The sequence below is a fragment of the Eubalaena glacialis genome, chromosome 20, assembly GCF_028564815.1.
Source record: "Eubalaena glacialis isolate mEubGla1 chromosome 20, mEubGla1.1.hap2.+ XY, whole genome shotgun sequence".
NCBI classification, from domain to species: domain Eukaryota; kingdom Metazoa; phylum Chordata; class Mammalia; order Artiodactyla; family Balaenidae; genus Eubalaena; species Eubalaena glacialis.
This window is the reverse complement of record NC_083735.1, coordinates 14,023,082-14,033,093: the sequence shown is the minus strand read 5'-3', so window position 1 is coordinate 14,033,093 and position 10,012 is coordinate 14,023,082. Positions and strand designations below refer to the sequence as shown.

Genomic DNA, 10,012 nt, shown 5'->3' with positions numbered 1-10,012 from the left:
TGTTTCTAGACATTACTTGCAAAGGGACCAAAACGGAGAGCAAACATTGAGGTGGGTGGAGAAAATGCTTAACAACAATTAGAAATTTGGTCGAAATTCTCCCCAAACAATGCAAAGTTTGTTTTTAAATTTACAAATTTGTTCATTAAACATTTATCAAGCACCTATTGTGTGGCAGCTCAGATATATAAAGGTGAGCAAATAGTCTCTTCTCAAAAAGCTCCCAGTCAAACTGTCCTGGATTTGGTCAGGGACTACACCATGTTTCAGTTCTGGTCTATGTGGGCAAGTCCTCTTCTGCATAACTACGAGTGACCCATTCCACTCATTTTTTCACATATTTAAACTAATTTAACTAACTGGTTGTTTCAGTGTCACACAGATATAACCTGTCTCCATATGTTGGGGTGTCCTGGCTCTCAGTCCTGGGCCCTCTTCTCTTCTTTGTACACATTATTTCCCTAGGTGATCTCATCTAGTCTTATGGCTTTAATTACCATCCAAGTATGATGACTCCAAATTTGTGTCTCCAGCCCCTACCTTTCCCGAGTTCCACATTCAGATTTGCAGTGGCCTATTTGACATCCCACTTGGACATCTAACACACATCTCAGATCTCTCTGGGGACAATGGCACAGATCCTGTGCTCTGGTTGGCCAGCCCTGCTGTAGCAGGTGCTAAACTCTGCCGATGCTGGCACTCCACACAAGAGCAGGAAGGAGGAGGGGTCCACCTCTCTCGGTTGTTCACTTGGCAACATGCTTATTTCCTCGGTTACTTCTGGTCCTTGTTCCCTTGACTCTGAGCTTGGAATTCTGCCTGAAGCTCCCCTGACCCCATAGCTACCTTCTGAATGTGTTTTGGATTAGGGTTTCCTCAGTTAATATGATCCCTTCTGATTTTTATCATTCATGAATTTTTTCAAAGTTTTAAGCTTTCTGGTTGTGCTTCTTATTTTCTCTCTCTCTTTTTAATTCATTCTTTTAATGTTTTAAGGTATTTTTTCTGGATGTTTTGCATGGGGGTAGAAACGTACACTCAGTTTTCCATCTCGATTCAATATCTATTCTCCCTTTCTTATAGATTCAGTGTTGTACTGAATATAAGCCAGTTTAATAACTCAGTTATTTTGTTAATTATTGTCCTGTGCTCTAGGACTAAAATACCTTCAGGAGCTATTGAGATGTGTGGCACTACTGAACCCAAACACTAAGTGACACTCAATTGTTGGTTGAAGAAGTAGAAAGCAATCAGAGGTCTCATGGTTATTGTTTCCTTTAGCTATGAATTCTCACTTCTCACTTCCTTCACTGTCTCATTGTTGTAATTGGTGGTCTTATGTTTCATACAGTTGCCTCTCCTTTAGACAAAAAAAAAACATGCATGTGCTTTATGAAGCTTTTGCTCCTCAACACCACCACCCCAGGGGGAAGATTTCTGTCTTTGCAATTACATTATATGGGAAACATTTCCCCAGATTATTTCTTTCTAAATATATGATGTTCTACTATAATTATAATTTTTTAAGCCTTGAAATAAAGTAAAATTGGGTTTGTTTAAGCTGAGAGCCTATGCTTGAAGAGAGCACTATATAATTTACTTCTCGAGTTGTTCTGCTATCTTCAGGGTATGGGAAGAAAGAAAAGCTATGTTAACATCCTCTGATCGTAAAATATAATATCCTCCTCTACCTCAGTAGCTAGGCAAGAAGGTTGTGATGGTTAATTTTATGTGTCAACTTGGCTGGGCCATGATATCCAAATATTTGGTCAAACATTAATCTAGATGTTTCTGTGAGGATGGTTTTAGATGAGATTTACATCTAAATTGGTGGACTTTGTGTAAAGAAGATTACTCTCCATAAGGTGGGTGGGCTTCATCCAATCAGTTGAAGGCCTTAATAGAACCTAGACTTACCTCCCCAAAGCAAGAAGGAATTCTGCCAGCAGACGGCCTTCCAACTTGAACTGCAGCATCAACTCTTCCTGGGTCTCCGGGCTGCTGGCCCATCCTGCAGATTTTGGACTTGCCAGCCTGCAAAATAGTGTTAACTGATTCCTTAAAATAAATCTCTTTATATATGTATGTTTTTTTGAAACCTCTAAATTGACTTGGAGTCCTTGCATATCCTCACAGTGAGGGGTAGATGTTACAGAAATCAGAGTAAACACTACACCTATTCACGTATCTGCTTTGAGACTAGAGGTCAAAATCCCTTCTCTAGAGACCCTGTTGGGAGCCACTTGCTCACTACTGCCTTTGTAGACTCCCCTGGACTCGGAACTCGATTTGTCTACTAAAAGCCGTGATGGCAGCCTTGCTTCTAGCCCATTGGGCGTTCCCTGGATGTTGGATTCAGCTCAATTACCAGAACCACTATGCACAGCTATGACCTCATACCTTCATGAAACTCCTAGAATTTGCATTTGCTTCTGTCTCGCAGTCTCCCTGGACTTCCCAGTCACTGGATTGTGCCTTCATGTGCAGAGAAGTAACGTTCACTCATTTCGTCATTAACTGGACTCCCAGTCCCAGCCAGTCCAGGTGTCCTGCCCTTCCTCCCACCCCGTGACCATAGCGAGCACCACAGATCTTAGACTCGTTTTTCCTGGTTGTCATGACAACCTCACAAATTTATGTTTGTGTCCTTTGTTTTAATTTCTAATTTAGTTCCTATATTTTAATGTTATATTCCATAATATAAAGTTGACCTTAATAAGAAGGATGAAATTTTACAAATTGGAAAAGAAAACTCTTTTCCAAAAATTCAATGCTAAGTATGTCATCACAAACTAATGTTAAACTTGGAAAATACAACTGAGACCTGAGAATTCAAATTAAAAAACTAACTGAGCAGTACTTACCCTTTTAACAATGCAGAACTAGATGTGCAGATTCTACTTGAATCAGTCAGGGGCGAGTCAGGGGGTACAAACCTCAGCGGTTATTTTAACAGACAGAATTTAATATAAAGCATTATAAACTAGGTAACTACAGTAGCTTCCTATTGCTGCTGTAACAAATTATACCACAAATTGAGTGGCATAAGACAGCACAGATTTATTATCTTATAGTTCTGGAGGTCAGAAGTCCAAAATCAGTTTCACTGGACTAAAATCAAGGTGTCAGCAGAATTGTGTTTCTTCTGGAGGCTCTGGGGGACAGTCTGTTTTTTTGTCTTCTCCAGCTTTGAGCGATCACCTGTATTTCTTGTCTCACTGGCCTCACGTCACTCCAGCCTCTGCTTCCATTGTCACGTCTCCTTCTCTGACTCTGACCTTCCTGCGCCCACTCGTGTCGACCCTTGTGATTACATTACAGATAGTCCAGGATACTCTTCCCATCCCAAGATCCTTAAATTAACTGCAAAGTTCCTTCTGCCATGTAAGGTAACATATTCACAGGCGTGGGGGATTAAGACATGGATATCTTTGGGGGACCATTATTCTACCCATCAAAGTAACTGACAAGGCAAAAACAGAACAGAAGGTACCACACTTCATAGACTTAATCAGCAAGTGCAGGAAGCAGATAACCCCCTAGGGTTCCAATGAAGGGAAGATGTTGGAATGTTTAAAACTTAGATGCTTAGAAAAGGGGCCCACAGAGCAGAAGCCTAGGCTCTGAGGCCCCGATGCCGGCAGCTAGTGCTGGTGTGTCTGAAGGGGACAATGAGGCCAGTTCTAGGAAGGTTAGGAGAGCTGCACACTGCTGCATCTGGAACAAGCACAGCTGCAGTGGGGAAGAAGCAAGGCTTCTGATGCCGACCAGAACAGGAAGCAAACAGGAAGCCCACTGGAAGCCACCAGAAGGAGTAGATCCCTTTCCTCCTTCCCTCCCACCAATCTTCCTCTCGGGCTCCTTATTGGCAGGAGGGAGACAGCTGGCAAAAGAAAAATGTATGTGGAGTCCCAGCCCCACCGTTACAAAGCCGAACACAGAAAGTAAGTTGGAACTTGAGAGACAATAGCTTTACAAGTGACACAGGACTCAACTTGATGAAAAACAAAGAGCATAAATCAACCCATTGTTTATATTAAGCATCCTGGAACCATGACTTTTTCCCCTCAATTCCTTGGGTTTTTTTTGATATGTTGCAGCCTCAGACCACCTTGAGACATATGTATGGAAATTAGTGTTTTTAGATACACCTTATTTTGGGGGGGGGGATTTTTTTAATAGATCTTTATTGGAGTATAATTGCTTCACAATACTGTGTTAGTTTCTGTTGCACAACAAAGCGAATCAGCCATATGCATACACATATCCCCATATCCCACCCCTCTAGGTCATCGCAAAGCACGGAGCAGATTTCCCTGTGCTATTCTGCTACTTCCCACCAGCCAACTATTTTACATTCAGTAGTGTATATATGTCGATTCTACTCTCACTTCGCCCCAGCTTCACCCTCCCACCCCATGTCCTCAAGTCCATTTTCTATGTCTACCTCTTTATTCCTGCCCTGCAACTAGGTTCATCAGTACCATTTTTTTTTTTTTTTAGATTCCATATATATATGTGTCAGCATACGGTATTTGTTTTTCTCTTTCTGACTTACTTCACTCTGTATGACAGACTCTAGATCCATCCACCTCATTACAAATAACTCAATTTCGTTTCTTTTTCGTCGGAATGTAAATTGATACAACCACTATGGAAAACAGTATGGAGGTTCCTTAAAAAACTAAAAATAGAGCTACCATAAGACCCAGCAATCCCACTACTGGGCATATACCCTGAGAAAACCATAATTCAAAAAGAGTCATGTACCACAATGTTCACTGCAGCACTATTTACAATAGCCAGGACGTGGAAGCAACCTAAGTGTCCATCGACAGATGAATGGATAAAGGAGATGTGGCACATATATACTTAGGTAGTGCAAGGATTCCAAACTTTTTAGAAAGGATGCACTCTTGGATTTTTTGGTTTTACAACATCCCACGTGACCTCCATAAATCCCTTCTGGTATGTATTTAGTTTTTTAATTAAAGCAAATTACAACTGGTAATTCATTTGTTTAGGGATTTCATACCATTCTTTAGGACAATTTAGGATTACCCAAAACAGGAGGAGGATTTCTGGATCAAATCAGTGGATGAGTCCATCAAACCATTTCATAATAATTCAGGAAAAGAAACCCATAAAGGAGACCCCCTGAGTCAGAAAGTGAGATTAAGAAAAATATATCCTCAAGGACTCAGAGGCAAAGAATATACAAATCAATTTTCACTGCAAAGTAAAGGAGCTGTTACAGTGGAGGATTACTGGACTGAATGTCAATATTATGACATAGTATGAGTGTGTTTCGTGTTTGGTAATTGCAATCATTGTTGCTTTTGTTGTGGTCATCCATTTACAATGCTTGGTGTCAGTCTATTTATCTCTTGTAAAAATAAAATACAGTGTGTGTGTGTGAAAAAAATAAAATAAAATAAATTACAAAAAAAAAAAGAAAAAAGAAAAATATATCCTATTTTCAGAGTGAAATCTATGTATTTTCACTTATATTTTGGCCTCATACTTTAGTGGCTTGTATGAACACTGTGTTTCTTGACCCGGTTTTCAGTTTTCATATACCAGGTTTATGTTCTACAGTACTATGTATTTTCTGTAAGATGCTCGCCATATTTTCAAGTTGTTCTCCAATTATAAAAGCAGGACTAAAAGAGCTCAATGTTCTTGTGTCTATCTAGCATCTTCTTCTCCATGTTGACTTCTAGAATGTACCAAGCTTGAGTGCCTGCAGTGTTGTACTTGGTGTACTCTTTCGTTCTCAAGTAAACGAATTATCATGCTCTTAAGTCCTAGCCTTGGTCGGCTGGCTTTGCTTTCAACCTCATTCAGTAGACTTCCTTGTCATAATAACCAATGAATGGCTTCAAGCTAAAATGCTCGTTCAACTGCTTCTAACTCTCCATCCTCACTAATTCTATTTCCTTTCTTCTCCTGCATTTATAAGTGCATGTTTTGACTTTGTACTGTTGTACTGAATTGCTACAACTCTGAAAGTTGTACTTTTACTTCAAATCATTGATTAACCACATCACTGGAACCTTTTTATAAGCAGGTTTTTATGAAAAAGAAGCCAATACAAGGAAACAAAAATTATATCAGGAAGTTTTTCCAAAAACATAGTCCAGGATAAACTGGGTCTGTGTAGATTCATCCTATTCCCATACACATTTCATATTTCCATCTGTTCAATAAAGACTGTGTTCAAAGTAGTGACCCTAAAAAGCTGATTATAGAGTCCTAAGATAACAAAAAATCTTGAAATATATAATATGCATTGTAACTATTGAGGCGGGAAATAATAGATTAACTTATGAAAGACTGATTTTTCAATAAGAGTTTAAGGGAGTTTTCTGTTCAAGAACTTTTATTTCCTTAAATCTTATTCTAGCACCACTTGATTTTCTATTATTTTTGTTGGTGATAATGTTTCTTTAAGATTTCTTTTTTTTCTTTTTGTTAATGCTGCTGTGCTTTTATTTTGGTAGCACTAATCTGCTCTTAGTTTTTTTCACTCCCTCCCAGGAACCGTAGTTATCCCAATTATTATATTTTAAGTCTTTACTATTCTCACATATTTTTATCAACTACATTTGGCCCTCTGTAACCGTGAGTTCCACAACTGCACATTCAATTAACTGCAGATTGAAAATATATACATTTTTTAAATGCCAGAAAGTTCCAAAAGACAGAACTTGAATTTGCCACACTGGCAACTATTTACATAGCATTTACATTGTATTAGGTATTATAAGTAATCTAGAGATGATTTAAAGTAAATGGGAGGATGTGCATGGGTTATATGCTAGTACTACCATTTTATATGAAGGACATGAGCATTAGGGAATTTTGGTATCGGAGAGAGGGGCAGGGGTGTGGATCCTGGAACCAATCCCCTGTGAACACTGAGGAATGACTGTAATTAATTTTTGAATGGCAACTTTCTGTCTCTAATAATTAATTTACTATTTGCACCTTATTATATTGTTCTATTACTAAGTAACTGCAGTGTATACCATTTCTTTTTCCCTCTCTAAATTTCTTATATATTCTCACAAATAACTTGACAGTTTGTGTTTATGTAACAAATTTCCTCACACTTCTCAGGCAAATGTACCAAAATAAGGAGATGAATAGTCATAGGGGAGAATATATATCCATATACATATGAATATTCATATGTATATGGAAAGTCAAAGATAAAAGAAATATTGAGGAATATTAGAGGCTATAGCTATGTTTCACTTATGTTCATTTTATGTTCTTCATATTTATGTTCATGTACATATGATTTCTAATATTTTATTTTGTAGTCTGCCTTCTCCTTCACTCTGATTCTTTTCATTTATACCTAAACATTTTTGTTCTTAGGAATTCCAGTTCTGGATGTGGTAGTGTAAATAATTTGGATTAATCCTCCTGCTGAGAACTAGAATATCTGAACAATTATTTTTTTTAATGTTTGAAGTCATCAAGGAATTATGAAGTTAGGAAGAATCAAGCATCCACAATCTTAAAAAAGAAGGAAACACAAAGAGATGGTCATTGCATTCAGGTCTCTGGAGCTTCCAGAAGAGGCAGATGAGAAGCTGAGCAGCTCAGCAGAGGTACTGACAAATTCATGAAGTTAGGAGAAAAACCTGGAATTCACAAACTACTGAAGAAGAGGATCCCAGGAACCCCCCTAAGCTTTGGATAAGCTACAAGGCTACACTCTAGGACTAAGTGTGAACTCTAAATGAACTGACCTTCAAAGGGACTAAAGCAAGCTTCAGATAATCTCAGCTACTAACAAGAAGAAAAACATAAATGCTCTATTCAAAGATACCATCATCTTAGACTCCAATTTGTCTCCCAATTTTTCATATACAATATCTGCTACTCATTAAAAAAAAAATCAGGAAAATGAGGAGACAAGTTAATGTGATAGATAACCAAGGGGGGAAAACAATAATAAAAACAGACTTACAAGTATACAAATAATCCGACACAAACCTTAAAATAACTGTACTTAATATGTTTACAGAGATAAAAGGTGAAATTGAGAATTTATGTAGAAAACTGGAAATGATTTTTATTTTTATTTTTTAAAAATTTATTTATTTATTTATTTATTTTTGGCTGCGTTGGGTCTTCGTTGCTGCACGCAGGCTTTCTCTAGTTGCGGCGAGCGGGGGCTACTCTTCATTGCGGTGCGCAGGCTTCTCACTGCGGTGGCTTCTGTTGTTGTGGAGCACGGGCTCTAGGCGCAGGGGCTTCAGCAGTTGTAGCTCGCAGGCTCTAGAGCGCAGGCTCAGTAGTTGTGGCGCACGGGCTTAGTTGCTCCGCGGCATGTGGGATCTTCCTGGACCAGGGCTCGAACCCATGTCCCCTGCATTGGCAGGCGGATTCTTAACCACTGCGCCACCAGGGAAATCCTGGAAATGATTTTTAAAATGAAACTTCTATAACAGAAAAGTTTTATAATGTGTTTAGCAGCTGGAGAGAGAATAGTGAACTGGAAAATCAGTAATAAACATCCAAAATAAAAGCACAGAGGAACAAAAGGATAATAAATGCAGAAAAGAGGCTAAGAAACATAGGAGCTATAGTGAAAATTGTATGAGTAATTGGTCCAGAAGAAGAAGAAAGAGAGAATTAGACAGAAGCAATGTTTGCCAAGATAACAATTGAGAAGGTTCCAAAATGGATGGATGATATCAAACTACAGATTCAAGAAGCACAATAAAACCAAGAAGGTCACTATAAAACATATCACACCTAAGTACACCACAGTACACCTGCTGGAAATGAAGGGCAAAAAAGTGTTAAATGTAGCTAACAGAAGAAGAAAAATGACCTTCAAAGGAGAAACCAGACTGACAGCAAAAATATCCTTCAAAAATGTAAGTGAAACAAATACATTTTCAGACAAACAAAAATGAAAAAAATTCATCATCAGCAGACCAACACTAATGAAAATACTAAAAGATCTTCTTCAGCCAGAAAGAAAATGATTCCAGATAGTAGCTCAGAGATGCAAAAAAGAGTGAAAAGAAAAATAGAAGCTAAACATAAAGGGAAATATAAACGAATATTGAGGATTGAAACCATAATAGTGAAGTCTTATGGGGTTTTAAATATATAAAAATCAAAATACTTGGCAAAACCACTCTGGAAAACAATTTGGTTGTTTCTTAAAAAGTTAAACATACACCTACACGTGACCCAACAATTCCAATGTCCATCAAACGGTGAAGGTATAAACAAATTGTGGGATTTTAACACAATAGAATATCACTCAACTGTACCTAGTAATGAACTAACTGATCGATTTTTCTGAACCAACCATCTGTGAGTGGGCTGTGTTAGTCTTTGAAAGCTGGCTTGCTGACTATCAGATGAGTTTTGATGAGTTTTGACACAGCCAAGTTCAAACTGTCACGGAATAATTTTGCCCTGGGTTACAAGGCTGCAGACTTCCAGCTCCTCACTTATGTGAACCATGGCACTGAGTTTGGAGGTTCTATCCACCAGAAGGTTAAGGAGAAGATTGAAATGTCACCGAACCTCGCTTGGATGGCTGGCAGTTAATGATACCCGTTTCTGACATCACCGCTAAATACAAAGTGACTTATAGAACTTCTCTATCTGCTGAAGTAAGACATGCCAGCCTGATTGGACTGGGTCATACCCAAACACTTTGCCCAGGAGTCAAACTGACCCTATCTGCTTTGATCGATGGAAGGAACTTCAATGCGGGAAATCACAAGGTTGGGTCGGGATTTGAACTAAGAAGCTTAATGTGGTTTTGAGTAACGCACCAGCTTTGTTCCTGGGAATTAAGAGAAATGAACCCACTATGTCTTGACCTTAAAATTCTTCTGTGAAATTTGAAAAGTGTAAACTTTTATTCTTCCGAAGAATTGTAATCTTGCCCATACTGAAGTCTAGAGATCGTAAGTCCATCCTGAGGGAGGTGTTTGAAGGCATTCCTGGAGGTTGTCACGTTTGTGCC

General features: G+C 38.6%; 1 pseudogene; it reads left to right on the top strand.

Annotated features, from left to right (window-relative positions):
• The first annotated feature begins 9,320 nt into the window (after window positions 1-9,320).
• LOC133081265 (voltage-dependent anion-selective channel protein 3-like) lies at window positions 9,321-9,809 on the top strand (annotated as a pseudogene).
• The last annotated feature ends 203 nt before the right edge of the window (window positions 9,810-10,012 follow it).